The 18,175-nt window shown below is 43.8% G+C and overlaps 1 protein-coding gene across 1 annotated transcript in view; it reads left to right on the top strand.

The window, feature by feature from the left end:
* Positions 1-18,175, top strand: part of ELFN1 (extracellular leucine rich repeat and fibronectin type III domain containing 1) — a 138,251-nt gene that overhangs the window by 87,602 nt on the left and 32,474 nt on the right. The window contains exon 2 of the mRNA XM_058157890.1: positions 1,721-1,897. The gene's annotated coding sequence lies outside the window, so the exon portion shown is untranslated. The remainder of the gene's footprint in view (positions 1-1,720; positions 1,898-18,175) is intronic.

The following is an 18,175-nucleotide window of genomic DNA, read 5'->3' as shown; positions in this document are numbered from 1 at the left end:
TCTTTCTTTCTTTCTTCTATTATCTATCTACCTATCCATCCATCCATCCTCCTTCCTTCCTTCCTTCCTTCCTTCCTTCCTTCCTTCCTTCCTTCCTTCCTTTCTTTATTATCTATCTATCCATCCATCCATCCATCCATCCATCCATCCATCCATCCATCATCCTTTCTTTCTTTCTTTCTTTCTTTCTTTCTTTCTTTCTTTCTTTCTTTCTTTCTTTCTTTTTTCTATCTTCTATCTATCCATCTATCCATCCAGTGGTGGGATTCAGCCAGTTCGCACCACCTTGGGAGAACCGGTTGTTAACTATCTGACCAGTTTGGCAAACTGGTTGTTGGAAGAAACCATGAGGGCAGAGAACCGGTCAACAATTCCAAGAATGCTCCATACCCATTTGCACTACAAGAAGGTGTGGTGCGCACGTGCCGGCCAGCTGGTTTTCGGGTTTCCGGTGCTCTGGCCCGCACAGATGCATGCACGTTCCAGACTCGATGCTGAAAAGGTTCGCCACCACTGGTATAGGATCTCCTGCTTGAGCAGGGGGTTGGACTAGATGACCTACAAGGTCCCTTCCAACTCTCTTATTCTGTTACTCTGTTACACTGTACCCATCCATCTATCTATCATCTTTCTCTCCCCCCACCTCATCTACCTACCTACCTACCACCTACCTAGCTCTATCACAGAACACAAGCTATTTTTTGCAACCTGTCAACGTGACGGAGATAAAGATTAAGTTTCTTTTTTCCAGAGACTTTCTAGTAACAGGAGTAAAAGCGAACCTTAAAAGAGTCAGGATGTGTCAGAGAAACGGAGTTAATCAAAACCCGTCTTTGGTTTCAAGTTATTCATTCCGGGCTGATTGCCTGGCTAGGAGCTATTGTTCCAGTGACAGCAGGATCCTTTTGTGAATGGTGGTTAAATCCAGGGAAAGTGAATGCAAAAATTATTCTGTGCTCATCAGATCGGCTGCTTTTGTGCAGGGAGTGATGCATCTCTCTAGTTTAATAACAGAAATAAGTTTGGCAGCTTTTAACATCTCAAAGCTGCTCAGCTTCATGGAGAGATCATGAATATTATTCCACTACTTTTTTTCCCCGGGGTTGCTTTTCTGCACCTGAATATATTTGGGGTGTGTGTGTGTGTGTGTGTGTAAAATAATTGTGGTGCATCTCTCGAAAACTCGGAATGGCTTCGGAGGAAGAAACGATGGAGGAGAAAAACCAAATGGATATGGAGAGCTTTTTGGAGGGAAATATTTCTAGATCTGTAATACGCCAAAGCAGAATCGGTCAATATTTTGGCAAAGGATCAACAGAGTTGGCCAGATTAAAGAATGCTCCAATCCCACAAATACAATGGGTCAACTCCAATCTTTGGATTGCATTCGTGGTCTTTGAGCAGTTGACTTGGATGTTCCTTCATGACTTGTAGTCTCTCTAGTTTAGCTTTTCGGGTTCTCTCCAGGGGTGAAATCCAACAGGTTCTGACAGGTTCTGGAGAACCGGTAGCGGAAATTCTGAATAATTCAGAGAACTGGCAAATACCACCTCTGGCTGGCCCCAGAGTGGGGTGGGAATGGAGATTTTGCAATACCCTTCCCCTTGCCATGCCCACCAAGCCACACCCACAGAATGGGTAGTAAAAAAAATTGGATTTCACCATTGGTTCTCTCCCTCTAGACCAGAAAACACTTCTTAATTTTGTTCTTTCTTTGCAGTTCAAGGTTGGCCTTGCTGACTGGCCCTTCCAGGTGTTTTTTTGCAATTGGGGTCCACTGGGTTTGCCGGCAAAGCACCGATCATGAAAAAGCAAAGTCCATGACCGCCAGCAGAGAACATCAACTCTGTGGCTGTTTTTGGAGGCCCACCATCAAGACCGCGGTTCCATCAGCAAGGTAAGAGGTGACTTTTGCAGCTGAGACTGAGGGAAATGTACGAAAAGAGGGGAATAGACAAACCAAGAAAGTGCAGCTCCTAAGGGCAGGTTGGTTGGTTGATTTTTTCTTCCTCCGTGGATATGTTGATGTTCTTCTGAAACTGTAGCTTGATATGTTGTGCGGAGAGAGAGACTTAATTTAGAAATGAGCTTTTTGTTGGAAACCACCCCGTAGAGATTGCTTCTCTTGTAGCCATTTCTTTGCCTGGCTTGTTTGTCCCAGACCAAGTAGAGGGAGAACCCTTTGCAGCCCACCAAGGAAATGAAGCCAAATATTGCAGCGGTAAAATCCTCTGAAGTCTGCTACCAGTTCTGTGAGGCTGCTACTGAGTGCGATCGTCGGAAATACTGGTTCGCCTGAACTGGTAGCATTTTTTTTACAGGAGAACCGGTCCGAACCGGTAGCATTTCACCCCTGAAATATTTGCGGTCATAGAAGGACATCCTTCAACATCATGAGCAGAAGGATATTTTCCCTTGCATCCTTCCTTCCGAAGGGCTACCTACTCCCAACTTTTGGAGGGTGAGACCACTAATTCCTGGGTCACCAGGTTGCTGCTCTTCATCTAATATTCATGAAGCTACCATGTCTTTCTCTTACTATGCAGCCCTTGATCACACACCCTAGAAGGTCTGCTCACATTGTCTGTAGATTGTAACGGTTAAGGTGATAGAAGGTGAACATGATTAAAAGCATGGGAAAGAATAACCCTGACTATATTTGACAGAGCTCTACCAAATAATGTAGAGTGTAGAAATTGTGGACAGAAGGATTTTCTCTCTCTTGCAATCAGGGTTATGAACTGAAATTAATCTTGTGGGTGGGTGGGTGGGTGGGTGGGGTGGGGGAGGGCTGCAGCTAATAAAAGAAAGGAGGGTGTCTGTGGGGGGGGATGCTTCCAGTGTTTGGAACATAATTCTTTAAGTTACCCGGTTGGAGAAACCTTGGCTAAATAGAAGGAGAGTTGGAAGATCAGGGAATTAGTTGGATCTACAGGAAAATTCCCACATTAGATATTAATCCAGGCTAGAGAAGAAGACCAGGTTGAAAACCTTCTTCCAAGAACCCATTTAAATCCAGCAGAGACCATGAGGGATTTGGGGAAGTTCTGAGATAGGACAGGAGGGGAATTGCTTGAATACCACACTGTTGTGGCCAGCAGAGCTGGCAGCAGGGTCGCACAGTGAGGAGGTTGGGGAGGAACTTGGGCCAATCCTGGGGGCTGAGGAAAGCTCGGGTGAGGGCTCTGCATCAGAGACAGAGAGGGGGCCAAGGCCATCTGATACTTATGTGCAGCCTCCAAAGTCTGACAGCAGCGAGGCATAAAAACAACGGGAGCCTGTTCCCAGTGTGCCCATGCGCAGAGCTGCCCGATGACAAGAACAATTAAGGAAACAGGGTTGACTTTGGAGTAAGGCTTGGAGATGATTGGCCCCTCCCATAAGATATAAAAGAGGAGCGAACAGGACGTGAGCTTTGCAGGAAGTTCATCTGGCCGATTCAAGATTTGAAAATTCTGTTTGTGACTCTGTGCCAAGTTTGGCCTTACCCTGCATCTGGAAATTAGCTCTCTGGCAGCATTCCATGTGAGATGGGTGGGTGTTGATAATAACCTTCCTCTGAAAGATTTTTTATCAAGCTTTGCAGACTGTAAATGAAGGTAATTTACAGTCGTATAAATAAAAGAGGTTTTTTGGGAGTAAGATTGTGCTTTATACTTTCTTAGGAAGCCTAGGTCAGAACACACACCTGGCATTTAAAGCATGATGCATTCAACAGTAGGTAAGAAGGTGCATCCATCTGAGTAGCCCTTCATCTTCCTCCTGACCATGGAATTGTCTCGTCCTTTTTTAAAGGCAGCTGAACTGGTCTCCATGAAAGGAACCAGATGTCCTTGAGGACCAAGGAGATTTTGGCATGAATAAATGGCGATGGGAGAAGGGGTACTGTAGTCAAGAAGACCTGGAGGCCAAGTGATGGTGGAGGTGGCGAAGATGGTGAAAATATCCTAGTTCCAGGATATTTTTGATGTTAAGCCTTCACTTCCAAGTTGAGCAGTGACACTAACAATGGACAAGTTGATCCTTTAGGGGGGTCAAAACAAGTGGGACTTGTTTTCACTTGGCTGGGACTTCTCTCATAGTCGAGGGCCTCAGATTCTTGCCTGACTCCTCCCTAGCTTCAGAATTTGGAGCAGAAGAGCAGAGCGTTGCTCTCTTCCACCTCACGTCTTCTTTGAGATTGCAACCCAAAATTATGAGGTTGGAGGCCAAGCTGACGTCCTCTGCCAGGAGTTATATTTGTGTGACTGTATCTGCGTGTCGTTTTCCTCTGAAATTAGGGTGGAAAAGACTGAAGTTGTCCATAGGAAAGACTTAAAAGAGTCAAGATAGCAGCCCAAATAATGTGGAGACCACCTTCAAGGGCACGGCTGGTGAAAGACGGAGCTTTGACAGCTGTCATCTTGATTTCTTTTGACCCCCCTTGGTGGTTTTGGGGATGACGGACCTGGATTTTTCGACAGAGAGGGAAAGATCTATTTATTTTAAATCAATGATCCATTTATTTAAAATAAAAGCAATAAATAATTTATTGCTCGCAGTAAAATACCTTATGCCACCAGACTCCAAATGTTGGGCTTAGACAGCTTAGAACTACGCCGACTTCAGTCTGACCTAAGCATAGTACATAAAATTATCTACCACAATGTCCTACCTGTCAATGACTACTTCAGCTTCAACCACAACCATACACAAGCACACAATAGATACACACTCAAGGTAAACCGCTCCAAACTCCGTTGCAAAAAATACGACTTCAGCAACAGAGTGGTCAATGCCTGGAATGCATTACCTGACTCTGTGGTTTCTTCCCCAAACCCCCAAAACTTTAAGCTTAAACTGTCTACTGTCGACCTCTCCCCATTCCTAAGAGGTCTGTAAGGGACGTGCATAAGAGCACCCGCGTGCCTACCGTCCCTGTCCTAATATTCCTTTTTTACTTACTCTTTTCATGTATCCAAATTATGCTTATACTTTTACCTGTTATCTTATATATGATTTGACAAATAAAATAAATAAATAAATAAAATAAAATAAAAAAGGAGAAGGAGAAAAAGGAGTAAAGAGATTGGGGCACAAGGAACTTTAGAATAGGTTTGTCCCGAGCCTTTCTCCTTTTCTTTTTTTCCTCCCTCGTTTGGCAGGATGTAATTTTCCCCCTTCTTAAATGTTGTTATTCAAAATACAGTATTTTAAAAAGGACAAAAAGGAAAACAGGATTACGGGCACAGGCACCGCTGGAGAGAGCAATTATTTCCATAGCTACTCTAGAAACACAACAGATGACATTCTGAAAAGGGGAGCTTTCATATTTAACTTGTTCTGGAGTTGGGGGAAATAACAAGTCTATTAAACTTTCGGCACTGACTTGGTTTTTCTGGGCAATCTGACTTAGGGACAGTTTCTGACTTCCCCAAATATGCATTTATTGTTTCTTTTTCGGCTTTAAGAGAAGAAGAGATGAGTCTGGTGATTTTTTAGAAAGAGACGCAGGAGAACGGTGCAAAAAAACCAGGAATTTGGTAGCCTCCTTCCCGACTTCTGAGCTGCAGTTTATCAGTTGAACTTCTGCCTTTGAATAAAATTACCTAGTTGCAAAACGGGGTAGCAGATGTCATAAGTCTAACTTGGCTCACTTCTTACTGTGTAACGTGGGAAAAAACGTGTAGTGTTTTCTCCAAAAACACTACACTACTAACCACAGCATATAAAACATTTGCTAGACCAATTCTTGAATACAGCTCGACTGTCTGGAACCCTCACCACATTTCTGACATCAATACAATTGAACGTGTCCAGAAATATTTTACAAGAAGAGTTCTCCACTCCTCCGAATACAACAAAATACCTTATGCCACCAGACTTGAAATCCTGGGTTTAGAAAATTTAGAACTCCACCGCCTTCGATAGGACCTGAGCTTAACTCATAGAATCATCTGTTACAACGTCCTTCCTGTCAAAGACTACTTCAGCTTCAATTGCAACAATACATGAGTAAACAATAGATTTAAGCTTAATGTGAACCATTCCAATCTTGATTGCAGAAAATATGACTTTTGTAACAGAGTTGTTAATGCTTGGAACACACTACCTGACTCTGTGGTCTCTTCCCAAAATCCCCAAAGCTTCAACCAAAAACTGTCTACTATTGACCTCACCCCATTCCTAAGAGGTCTGTAAGGGGCGTGCATAAGAGCACAAGAGTGCCTACCCTTCCTGTCCTATTGTTTCCTTTCGTTATATCCAATTAATATAGTTATTACATACTCATATATATGCTTATATATTGTATAGTTATTTCATGCTTATGCTTATATATACTGTGTGACAAAATAAATAAATAAATAAAGGGCCTCTGGTGGCTCAGGCTGGTAAGACAGTCTGTTATAAACACAGTTGCTTGCAATTACTGCAGGTTCAAGTCCCACCAGGCCCAAGGTTGACTCAGCCTTCCATCCTTTATAAGGTAGGTAAAATGAGGACCCAGATTGTTGGGGGCAATAAGTTGACTTTGTATATAATATACAAATGGATGAAGACTATTGCTTGACATAGTGTAAGCCGCCCTGAGTCTTCGGAGAAGGGCGGGATATAAATGCAAATAAAAAAAGAAAGAAAGAAAGAAAACAGGAAAGGAAATAACTTTTCAGTGAAAGGAAGAACGATTTTCTTCTTCAGAACAAGTCTCTCTATTCCCCCCCACCCCACAAGCTGAAACTCAATACACATAGTCCTGGACTTACAACTGTCATTGAGCCTGGAATTACAGTTGTAGGTCATGCTAGTCATTAAGCAGATCACCATGAGACGGCTGCTGATTTTATGACCTTTTTTGCAGCGGTTGTTAAGTGACTCCATTGACTGCAATGGATGTTTTTTTGCTGGAAATCAGAAATAAATGCTAATTCCCAGCAAACCTCCCCCTCCATAAATCACAGTCATGTGGACTGCAGGATGCTGCAAACACCTGTATATGCGGGCAATTGTTGAGCACCCAAAATGCAATCACATGACTGCAGGGAGGTAGGTCACTAAGCAATCAGTCGTAAGTTGAGGACTACCAATATAGAGTTGGAGATTCAGTTCCTATGGAATTCTTGAGAATGACGCAGAGGAAGGGAGGGAGGGAGGGAAGGAGGGAGGGAGGAAAGGAAGGAAGGGAGGGAGGGAGGGGAAGGGAGGATGGAGGGGAGGGAGGAAGGAAGGAAGGAAGAAAGGAAGGGAGGAAGGAAGGAAAGATATTTCATGAATTCCTCTCTGCAGGACCTTGCCCTAAATTTTCGTATAATTTAGCACTTCAAAACTTGGTTGAAGCTTTCCAGAAATGTGTCGGGAGCTCCACCTTTAATTACAGTGGCGATATTTAATTGATTAAAATATGGCACCAAGAATAATGTAATTGTTGGAACCCTTTGGGTTTCCCCGCCTTGTCAAATTTTAAAATGTAATTTATGGCTTTGAGAAATGGTTCTTTTAGGGGGAATTGCATCAACAGTATGCACAAGGAGGAAATGGGTGCATTAGAGGAAGAAGGCTTGCAAAAAACACATCCCCGGGAAGATGTTGCGTGTGTGAATGCAAGTATGTGCGGAAAATTGCATGGAGAGAAAATGCGTGGAGGGAACAGGTGTGAAATTTGCAAGGGGATTCAGAATTTGCAAACATAAACTAAGGTGTGCTTGCAAAAAATGGAAATTTGTTTTAGAGAGTGATCTCAACTGTTCCAGCCTTCTTTATTCATTCTTCCTTCCTTCCATCCTCCCTCCTTCCCTCCCTCCCTCCCCCTTCCTTCCTTCATTGGACTCTAATTCTAGATAACCTCTCATCGGCAAGAATACCAGAGTTGGAAGGGACCTTGGAGGTCTTCTAGTCCAACCCCCTGCCTAGGCATGAAACCCTACACCACTTCAGACAAATGTTTATCCAATACCTTGAGTTACAGGGAGCATAATAAGATTCCGTCCTGGCCTCCTTTGGGTTTTCTTTTTGAGGGGCCACCGAGAGGAACTCTCCGGAGTCAGGACCTTCTCGGTTGGGGCATCCTTTGACCTTTCATTTTGGAATTAAAAGGGGGAAATTCATACCTCTTTTTGGTTCTCAGCATCACCTGAGCTTCGTTCTTCTTTTGTGAACTACTTTGTGATGTTCACAAAGGAGGAGGATAATCTCGGGTGAAATGTTACTAATTCTGAACCACCGGTATTATTCATAAAAATACTACGGGAATTTAGGCAGAATCAAGGGACTTTTCAGTTGGGATATGTTGACATTTTAGTTTTATTGGCTGCATTTCAGTCCTTTCTTCGGAGAGCAGAAAGCAACCTCCATGAAAAGATAATGACCCTGTAAAATTGATTGCGCTAAGAAAGAGCTGAAGAGCTTTTCCTTTGGGGACTGGAGGCTGACAGGCCCCAAAACCCAAGAAAGACATGTTATGGTTCTCCCAAGCAGATTTATTTATTGTTCCCTCACCCATAGACAGAATCTTGCCAAATTAGAGCCTGCTAACACCGTCATAAAGTATATATTCTGGGAACTCTTAAGGAGGAACTGTCTTCACCCTCTTTCTCTCACACAAAACCATCTGAACCGAATTCTTTATTGATTTCTTTATTGTTTCCTCACCTACAGACAGAGATCTTGCCAAATATGACTTCAGTAACAGAGTTGTTAATGCTTGGAGTACACTACCTGACTCTGTGGTCTCTTCCCAAAATCCCCAAAGCTTCAATCAAAAACTCTCTACCATTGACCTCACCCCATTCCTAAGAGGTCTGTAAGGGGCGTGCATAAGAGCACCAACGTGGCTACCCTTCCTGTCCTATTGTTTCCTTTCGTTATATCCAATTAATATAGTTATTACGTACTCGTACTCATATATATGCTTATATATTGTATAATTATTTCATGCTTATGCTTATATATACTGTGTGACAAAAATAAATAAATAAAAAGTTCGGCTTCTGTAATGGCAGAGTTGAGACGACTGCCTGAGTTTTTAAGCCTCCATCTCCTCCATGCACAGATGAGGAAACCCCCACAGGGACCCCCCTCAAAAGAGCTCGGCAAAGTAGATCCCCCAGGGAAGCAGATAATGTCCTACGCAGCTTGTGACAAACCGGGAAATCAGAGCCATATTCTCATTCAGCAAAAGAGGAGCCGTGGGGGGTGGGGGGAGGGGGAGAGAAACACTGTGTTTTGACAGGTATTAAGTGAAGCGGTTTTGGGATCTCTTTTTCTGGGCAGAGGCGAGCAAAGAGGCTAGCAAAGAGGATTCACTTCACTCCTGGCAGCCTTGTTAATTATGATGAATGGGGTGGTCCGTCCTCCCCACTCCACCCCCACCCACCCACCCACCCACCCACCCGGGCTCCGCAGGGAAAGAAGAAAGTGCAAACCAAAGCAGTCCACGTTCAGGGAACTTTCCACGGGGAGAACTGGTCATTTCATTAGCTGTGCAATTTTCTTTTTCGTCCCCGAAAATCTCTCGAGGGCTAAAGAACGAACCAAGACTGTTAGGGAAATATTTTGGACTCCATTCGAACTTCAGATCACTATTTCCCTTCACGGGTAGCTAGAGGTAAATATTTGGTACCTGTTATTTCCAACCAGTGTTTCTCAACCTTGGCTATTTTAAGACGCGTGGAGTTGAAGTCCACACATCTTAAAGCTGCCCAGGGCAGTAGTGGGTTTCAAATTTTTTTACTACCGGTTCTGTGGGTGTGGCTTGGTGGGCGTGGCTTGGTGGGCGTGTCAGGGGAAGGTTACTGCAAAATCCCCATTCCCTCCCAATCAGTGGGACTTGGGAGGCAGAGAATAAATGGGGGCGGGGCCAGTCAGAATTTTTACTACTGGTTCTCCGGACAATCAAACTTTCCACTACCGGTTCTCCAGAACTGATCAGAACCTGCTGAAACCCACCTCTGGCCCAGGGTGAGAAACAGTGGAACTTCCAAAAAATTAGTTAATTCGGTCTCTTTAGGTTGGGGAGGGTCCACTCTTGCATGGATAAATCCTCAGCATCTCTAGAGGACCTATTTTTTAACCGACCAACCGAAAAATAATTCTTCCAAAACAAATTGCCTGCAATAATATCCGATCCAGTCCAAGGCATTCCAACTATTGGGTGCATTCAACTAATTACCACCACCAAAGCCTTACCTGAAGGATCTAGAAGAACAGGTGCGCCAAGGGGCCACCTGGAAAAAGGCCCTGCATCAAAGCCTTCACTTCTGGGGTCACCATCTTGAATTTTGGGATCGTCATCCCCAGCAGATACCTCCGGAGCCCAAAGCTGACACCTGAACCTTGAGAAACAAAAGGAATTTGGACAAAGTCCCCAGTCCTTATTATTTTCCTCCTCTTTTCTTCCCTCTCCCTTCCTGCTGGATGATTAACACCCTCCATTGGCTTTCTGTTAATCCGATCCTTGATATCAGATGGTAAAATGAGATCTTGTATGACCCTGCTGGGAGTCAGAAGCAAAGCGTAAAAACCATATCAGGAAGATTAAAAGGCGTCCAGAGATAAAAGCGAGCAAAGATACTTATTTATTTTCAGCTTCACAAAAAGCTGTGATAATCGGGTAGCGGCGGAAAGCGAAGCCTCCCTCTGAGGAAGGATCATAAATCGGAGAGTTGCATTTTGTCTGGCGGAGTGGACAATTTTCTGAGTGGGCAGGACCTCTGTGAGAAGACTGGGGACTGCATTTTTGGTAACTTCCTTCATAGACACATATACTTTCTGCAAATATTTCTATCTGTATTCAAAAAAGACCTCGTTGAACAGATAAGCAGGGATTAACCCCAGACAAACAATCAAGCGGAAAACAATACCCTAATCAAGGAAGCACCAAGGAGAAAACCACACTTCCATCAACAACCCCCTCCTGGCACATTGATTGAAGCTGCACTCTTCCTAACGAAGTATTATCTTTGGGGTGGGGGGCATTTTAGCATTTTAGTTTTGGACTCCCACAATATTTTTGTAAGTGGGCTTACAAGGCTCGTAGACATTGTTGAAATTGAAAACATCTGGAGACTTTCTAAAATAGTGTTTTTCAACCTTGGCAACTTTAAGATGGGTGGACTTCAAATACCAGCTAGCATGGATGGACCTCAACTCCCAGAATTCCCCAATCAGCATAGCTGGCTGGGAAATTCTGGGAGCTGAAGTCCACCCATCTTAAAGCCTGTTGGCTGGAGAATTCCGGGGAAGTCCAGCCATCTTAAAGTGGAGAAACAATGCTTTAGAGCAGGGGTCTCCAACCTTGATCCCTTTAAGACTTGTGGATTTCAACTTCCAGCAAAGCTGGCTGAGGAACTCTGGGAGTTGAAGTCCACAAGTCTTAAAGGGACCAAGGTTGGAGACCCCTGCTCTAGAGGTCATTTCTAGAGAGGATCAGAAAAGGGGCTGTTCTATCTCCCATGTGACCCTCCCCCCTTTGCTAATATCTCCTCCCCGCCCTGCTGGAAAAAAGATTACTTTTCCATTTAAATTACAATGGTTATTTCATCAATTGTGTTGTAAATGTTGTACTTTGATGAACGTATCTTTTCTTTTATGTACACTGAGAGCAGATGCACCAAGACAAATTCCTTGTGTGTCCAATCACACTTGGCCAATAAAAAATTCTATTCTATTCTATTCTATTCTAAGCAACTATTTGGGGAGCCCATTAGCATCTGTACATTTTCTGAAACCTCTTCCCTGTTCTTCCTTGAGGGTAGAGGGGGCAGTGGTCCTTCCTTCCTTCCTTCCTTCCTTCCCTTCCTTCCTTCCTTCCTTCCTTCCTTCCTTCCTTCCCCTTCCCTCTTCCTTTCCTTTCCTTTCTTCCCTTTGTTCTTTTCTTCTCTTTTCTTCTTTTTCAACTTTTTCAACTGCCTGCTGAAACCTTACACTACCCGCCACTCAGGTTCTCCACTAATTTTTGCAGAGAAAAAAAACCCCAAAGACCAACTGCCAGCCCCTCTCACCCAACTCCCGATTTTTACTTTATAAAAATTACACACCTTCACCAAAGCCGCTGGAAATCATAGCTAGATAGGTTTATTTATTTTATTTATTTATTTTATTTGTCACAACAGTATATATAAGCATAAGCGTGAAATAACTATACAATATATGAGCATATATATATAAATGAGTATGTAATAAGTATATTAATTGGATATAACGAAAGGAAACAATAGGACAGGAACAATAGGCACGTTTGTGCTCTTATGCACGCCCCTTACAGACCTCTTAGAAATGGGGTGAGTAGTAGATAGTTTTTGGTTGAAGCTTTGGGGATTTTGGGAAGAGACCACAGAGTCAGGTAGTGCATTCCAAGCATTAACAACTCTGTTACTGAAGTCATATTTTCTGCAATCAAGATTGGAGCGGTTAACATTAAGCTTAAATCTATTGTGTGCTCGTGTATTGTTGCAATTGAAGATGAAGGTTTGTGAACGGGCTGCGAATTCTAGGGAGGACGCCAGGCCGTATTGTGCAGAAGTGACGCCAAATGACTTGACCCGCAGAAAAAAGACGGCTCCTCCAATGGTTTCCACTAAGTACATTTGTTCTTCAAACCCGGCCTGTTAGGCAGCACGTTTGGAGGCGGACTGCCTGTTTGCGTTTAATGATACTCCTTTCCTGGGTTTAATGCACGTTCCTTGAGAAAGAGGTCAATCCGCGCCCGTGTTAAAAGCAGCGGCTTTTTTGCAATCATTCCTCGGTGTGTTTACACAGACCAGGAGAGGAGATGAAGAGGAGAGGAAAAATGCCCCTTTTTCTGACTCCAAGGTTTTCTGTCTATGAGAGGGAAGTAGACAATTAGGGGTGCAGGAAAATTGCTTCATCCCATGCTTGCACTTTGCTCTATCTATCTATCTATCTATCTATCTATCTATCTATCTATCTATTTATCTATCTATCTATCCTCTCTCTCTCTCTCCATCCATCCACCCACCCACGCATCCATCCATCCATCCATCCATCCATCCATCCATATCAATAATCTCTAATATATTTATCTTTTATCTATATCTACCATGTTTCCCTGAACATAAGACCCTGTCTTATATTTTTTTGAACCCTGAAATAAGTGCTCGGTCTTATTGGCATGCATTCAAAAGCCTGATTGGGCTTATTATCAGGGGATGTCTTATTTTGGGGGCAACAAGGTATCTACATTTTCTCTCTCTCTCTCTCTCTCTCTCTCTCTCTCATCTATCTATCATCATTTTTAAGGAATTGTGTGTCTTTTGTGAACATTCAGGGCTTTTACAAATGTAAATCCAAAGATAGAGTCCAGCAGTCTGATTTTTCTATCTATCTATCTATCATCTATCTATCTATCTATCTATCTATCTATCTATCTATCTATCTATCCATCCATCCATCCATCCATCCATCCATCCATCCATCCATCCATCCATCCATCCATCCATCTATCTATCTATCTATCTATCTATCATCTCTCTCTCTCTCTCTCTCATCTATTTCTTTCAATAATTTATATGTCTGTCTGTCCATCCACCCCAGTGTTTTTCAACTTTGATCTCTTTAAGATGGGTGGACTTCAACTCCCTGAATTCCCCAGCCAGCAGCATTTATTCTGAGCAACCTCTGGTTATTTCATGGTCAGACTGAATTATCCCCACCCGCTGGGTGTCTCTCGCAAATTGGCACAAAGGTAATAAGCCGAGCTGCAATTTTTGCCTTGGCCCTCGCCAAGTGAAGTGCTGGGAAACGACTAGACCTTTGGGTCAGCGTGCACTTCTGCTTTGTGCTCTCCAAGGTAACTGCCTGCCTGGGTTCTCAAATAGCTCTGGAGTTATTCAAGGAAACAGAGCCAAGTGTCCAAGGAATTTCTCTTGGTTTCTATCAGGTTGCCCTCCAAATGAGAGAATGAGAGACCCCTGCCCCCATATATTCAAGTTATGATTTGCCTGTACCACGGTCGGCAGCCTGGGAAATGTTCAGGTGGATGTTCCCACAACCTGCTCTTCCTTGCCGTAAGGTGTGGAACTAGCCAACAGATGTCTGTAGATGTGTCTCCAGGTCACGGTTGTCCCAAAGGTGCTTTTGCAGCTGACAACTGGACTTCCTTTTCTTTCTTTTTTTCTTTTGAAGACGTTTTGCTTCTCATCCAAGAAGCTTCTTCAGTTTTGACAGGATAGTAGGGAATGGAAACGTCTTCAAAAGACAAACAACAAAGTCTCTTGAAAAAGCACCTTTGGGACAACCCTGACCTGGAGGACTGAAAATCTCTACAGACATTTAGCTATACAATTTGGGATGAATGCCCTTTGGATGGTGTGGGAGTAGGAAGGGATTTCCAGAGAGAAAAATTGCAGACTGCAGGAACCAGGAGCTCCACTCAGGTGACCCTGAGGACACAGATAAACCTCCAAGGGCTTCAACGATCCTCCAAATACAAATGACCAGCTGTCTGCAAGGAGTATAAATCTTTCCATTCCCCACAATCCAGTCAGAACTGAAGAAGCTTCTTGGATGAGAAGCAAAACGTCTTCAAAAGAAACAACCAGAAAGTCCAGTTGCCTCCTGAAAAAGCACCTTTGGGACAACCAGGACCTGGATGACGGAGGAATCTCCATAGGCCTTGAAAAAGAAGTTGGGAAGAAGCTCCTGGGATGAGAAGTGAAACGTCTTCAAAAGAAAACAAACCAGAAAGTCCAGCTGCCTCCTGCAAAAGTACCTCTGGGATAGTCAGCAGGTGGGTTTCACCCAGCGAGAACCTAACCAACATTCCCATCCAGTCAAAGGGGTGAGAGAAGTTCTATCTCTGTCTCTCCCTGTTCACAAGTTGCTCCACCCCACCGAATTATGAGACATGGCGAAAGGCAGCCGGGAAACCACAATGCCAGCAAATGTGATTTCCTCAGGCATGGAAATCGGCTGGAGCTCTGAATGTTTAATTCCTTCGGCATTCCAGGAGCTGAAAAACAACAACACCACCACCACACATTTAACAACAAACATTGTTTTGCTTATTTCTGTTTAGTCTTCCAGGTGGAAACTCGGAACAAAGCACGCCGCTTCCAAGTCAAAATCCTTTCCAAGCCAATAAGCTTCTTTCTTTGCTAACCGTGAGTTGTGAAAATAACAGTTTTGCACCTCAGAGACTGTCTTGGAAGTGTCTGATCAACAAAATTAAGAAGTAATGGAGCATCCAACGGCCAGCAATGGCTGTTGAGAGGAAGTTTTAGTACGCCCTGAGTTTATGGAGGAGTTTGATGAGAACTTTTCATGCCATTTCTGATTTTTTTTTTCCTTCTTCTTCTCTGGTCTGCATTCTGGAGGAGAAAAATGTTAAGTGCACGGAGAACGTGCCTACCAATGAGATTCAAGGGATTTAGTTTGAGATTCAAACCAAAGTTGATTTGGCTCAGATAACACCTGTTTTATACCTTGATTTCATTTTATTTTGGGCCGCGGTGTGGCTCAGGCTGTAAGAAGCCTGTTATTAAAACACAGCTGCCTGCAATTACTGCAGGTTCAAGTCCCACCAGGCCCAAGGTTGACTCAGCCTTCCATCCTTTATAAGGTAGATAAAATGAGGACCCAGATTGTTGGGGGCAATAAGTTGACTTTGTATATAAATATACAAATAGGATGAAGACTATTGCTAACATAGTGTAAGCCGCCCTGAGTCTTCGGAGAAGGGCGGGATATAAATGTAAACAAACAAAAAAAAATGCCCCTCAGCCCAACAACGGCATTTTTAAGGGGTTGTGTGTGTCTATTGTGAACATCCAGTTGCTTTTCCGAATGTAGTTCCAAAGATAAAGAGAATCCAGCAATCTGAGTTTTCATTATCTGCAATATCTGTCTCAACTTCCTTCCTTCCTCCTTCCCCCCCTTCCATCCTATCCCTGCCACTCCCTCCTTTCCTTCCTTCCTTCCTTCCCTCCCTCCCTCCCACAGAAATGTGGCTTACCTTGCTCTGGCCCTACCTTTTCCTGTCTAGTTCTGCAACTGTTGGAGAGAGAAACCCCTGAGAAATTTGTGGCTGATAATCATCTTCAACCTGGCCTTAGATTTTCAGTTTCAAGGAGTCAGGCTTCTCCTGGGATTCAACCATCTAAGTGGGATCAGAAGCAGCAGCCCAAGCCCCACATGGATTCTTGGAGCTATCAGGAAAAGCAGAGAGGACCGCAATCCCAACTCCAACCTAGCCAAAACTTCTGAGCATCGAGTCTCGCCAGATTCTCCCTTCATCCAAGGCAGAGACCAAGAATCTGGCCAAGGGAGAACGGAGCACATGCCCTTCGGTGTGGGCCACCCATGCTGGCATCTCCCGCCACTTGAGGAACAGTAACCGTGGAGTCTTGAGCTCACCTGAGTAGACCAGCAGGGCAGAGAAGGGCGTGACTTGGTGAGACAGACGGGCTGATGAAATCTTGGAGAAAAGTTCCTACAATAGGGTGGTTGCAAAAATGGCCCTTGTGTGGATGAGATTTGTGTTCATTGTGCTTCTGCAGCTGTAGCAAGATGTTGATGCTCCCTGAACGGAGTGTCTCTCCTTTGTACCAGCTGTGCTTCTCTCCCCACATCGCCTTTGTCTGCCAATGTGCCAGCATTGCCCCAACTCCTGCAGCATCGTCTGCCCGGCCTTTGAGGGCTTCTGTCTCACAGCTCCTTTGTTCTCTTTTGATGTCAATCTCCTTCCATCTCTCCCCGTCTCCCTATGTGTGTTTGTGAGCACCCGTCTGCATGTCAAGACATCTGCACTCCATTTCATCTCATTCTTCTACCCCGGCTCCCCTCTTGCTCGGCACAACAGTTGTTTTTTATTCTGGAAATCCATCTTTTCCCTTGCCAGCGAACTGCTCGGCTGTGAATCTGGCGGTTTAAAGTGGGTCAGTGAATATGGAGGAAACGCAGCCTCAGGAACGGAGACATGAATTCACGGAGGACAAATGGAGTGGAGCAGCACGGCAGCAGAAAAGAAATGGAGATTGGAGGCAAGAGAAGAGGCAGGAAGTTGGATGTTCCTCGTTCTTTTCAAGCTTGGCTCAAAGCTATTAAGAAATTCCCAAGGTTTGGGAGTGGTTGATGTGTGTCTTTAACAGCAAGGAACGTGTTAGGGCTCTGTTAGGTAAAAGGAAACACACAATGTTGCAAATTAATACAAAAGAATGGCTTCCATTTGGTCTGGAAGATATGGAGATCTCAGAACAAGATCCCTACCATTAAAACTCCTCCACAAAATCCTGGAAATAGCACAGCCTCATTGTTGGTTACAGTTGGGGTTTGACTGGTCGTGGCAACCAGGTCATTGTGGATTGATATACCACCATGGTTGTTGTACAACCTGGATCTATTGCGCCTTGCTCAAAAAATCCTGTTTACGCACAAGTCATGTTGTTTGGTGCCCCATGCAGGATGTCTCCACAGAGTTTGAAAGTAGAAGGACCTCTTGTTCCATAGTCTTTGTTGATCTGGGGATGTTGAAAGAGGTCATCAAGGAATCTTGGGAAGAAGCTTTCGCTAAGTGTAACTGAAATTGCCTTCCACTGTGACCAATTTCATGAGATATTCAGAAGGGTGTAAGTCCTAACGAAATGATTCAATAGCCCTCAAAGATGCAGAGGAGACCAATCATGTCCAACCATAGATTTCTAAGCTTCCTTTAATTTCTGACTCCTCATTCCTCTCTAACAATACCGCATTTTCCTCCTTTTTCAACTCAAGATGGATGGTTTCCATCTCAAGACCTTCTTTGGTGTTGCAAAGCTCCATCCGCTGTGTAAAATTATGTTCTTATTGCCTGCCAACCCTACCCGGGGTGATAAACAATCTTAAAGAAAAGAAGAGACTACTTTTTAGCTCTTCTGGAGACAGGGACATCAGATTCTGGTGGATAGCATGAGGGGAAAATAAGATATGAAGAACCTGGGTGGAAGAGATTATTATTGGATGTATTTCCCTTAAGTTCATGGACTAGTGGATTGCTTGCGTTAGGCTCTGAGGTTAAGATGCAATTTCATCATTTCAAGCTTTACGGGGGGGAAAGTCCAAAGAAACATTTATTTTTCTCTGTGTTTCTCTATCAGTGTTAATAACCACCCAGGATTTGGCTTATACATTACAGGATGCCTGTTATTAAGTGGGCACTATAGTTCCTTTTTAGGGGAGAAAAGGGTTTGCTCCCTATACAGTAACT

The sequence above is a fragment of the Ahaetulla prasina genome, chromosome 14, assembly GCF_028640845.1.
Source record: "Ahaetulla prasina isolate Xishuangbanna chromosome 14, ASM2864084v1, whole genome shotgun sequence".
Taxonomy (NCBI): domain Eukaryota; kingdom Metazoa; phylum Chordata; class Lepidosauria; order Squamata; family Colubridae; genus Ahaetulla; species Ahaetulla prasina.
Note: the sequence above shows the minus strand (reverse complement) of the source record. Positions and strands in the feature narration are given on the sequence as shown.